Consider the following 1,561-nt stretch of genomic DNA (forward strand, 5'->3'; position numbering starts at 1 on the left):
AGCCAACTTCTGCACTTGGGCACAAGATTCCATTCCTCTTTTCCTCTTAAGGATACCACCCCCACACCCCCATCTTGTATCATTAATTTTTCCTGCTCAAAAAGATCATTTCCTCCACTACACATTGTTATCTCTCTCATTTTAAAACAAAAACAAAAATAAAAACAAACACCCTTTAGCCACACTCAATATTTTTCCTCTCCTTTGGAGCAAAACTCTTTAAGAGTTTTATCTTGTCTCTCTCTCTTAAATTCTTCTCCTTCTTCTTCTCATTTTGCATTCGTCTATGCACCTCATTTTATTTATATATTTAAAGAAGAGAAATATATATAAAAAAGACCATGGTCATGTAAATATGGTAGTTCTTATCTGAGCTTTTTATGAAAGGTGATTAACTTAAGTAAGATGATGATAAGTAAATGTCAATTTTTTCCCCCTGAATAGTTGAAATCTAAAAATAATAATATAGTTTATGGCCATGCTACCCTGAACAAGCCTGATCCCATCTGATCTCAGAAGCTAATCAAGGTTGGGCCTGGTTAGTACTTGGATGGGAGACCACCTAGAAAGATGAAGTGCTGTAGGCATAAAAAATAAAAAAAATAAGGGATTGTAAACTGACAAGTTCCTTGCAGTCTGTGAGGTCAACCAAGGGTTACCTCACCTAAAAAATAAAAAATAACAATTATAAATAATAACAATAAATAATACTTATTAGGACCTTACTAGGTACTTCAGATATGTTATTTCTTTTAATTTTTATAACAACTCTATGAAGAAAGTACTAACATATTCCCTTTTATAGTTAAGGAAACCAAGGCATAGAGAACTTTAGATGAAAGCTATTTTCTCTCAAATGTACTCCAAGTAATCACTCACCTCCACCACTCCACCAAAGCAGCTCTAGAAGGTCACTACTGACCTTCACGCTGTTACGTCCAATAGTACAATCTCAGCCCTCATTGATCTTGACTTGTCTTCAGTATTTAACACAGTCGCTCATTATTTTCTCCTTAAAACTTGTCTTTACACTTGACTTTTAGGACTCTCTTTGTTCTCCTTTTATCTCTGTGTCTGTTCTTCTCAGTCTTCTTTGCTGGTTCTGTCTCATCTCCCTGATCTTTGACTATTTGGAGTGCCCTTGAGTACCCCATGGCTCAGTTATTAGACATCTCTATCTATACTCACTCTCTTGAGAGTGTCATCCAGTGTCACGGCTTCAAACCAATACAAGTCAAAACTTCCAGTTTATGTCTTCAGCTGCACTTCTTCCCTGAACTCTGGACCTAAATATATAACGGCCATTTGATATCTCCACATGTATCTAATAAGGATCTCAAACTTGGTGTGTCCAAAACCAAATTATCCCAAACCTGCTCTTCCTAACAGGCTTCTCATCTTAGTAAATGGTAGCTCATTGCTTCTGGTTGTTCAGGCCAACAACATGGGAGTCATTCATGACTATTTTGCTTTCTTTCATACCTCATATCCATTCTGTCAACAAATCTTGTTGATTCCATCTTCAGCATAGGTCTAGAATGTAGTGACTTCAACTGCTGCC

General features: G+C 36.5%; 1 pseudogene; it reads left to right on the forward strand.

Annotated features, from left to right (window-relative positions):
* The first annotated feature begins 468 nt into the window (after positions 1–468).
* On the forward strand, positions 469–587 carry LOC111740621 (annotated as a pseudogene).
* The last annotated feature ends 974 nt before the right edge of the window (positions 588–1,561 follow it).

This window comes from Pteropus vampyrus, unplaced genomic scaffold, assembly GCF_000151845.1.
Source record: "Pteropus vampyrus isolate Shadow unplaced genomic scaffold, Pvam_2.0 Scaffold66, whole genome shotgun sequence".
NCBI lineage: Eukaryota > Metazoa > Chordata > Mammalia > Chiroptera > Pteropodidae > Pteropus > Pteropus vampyrus.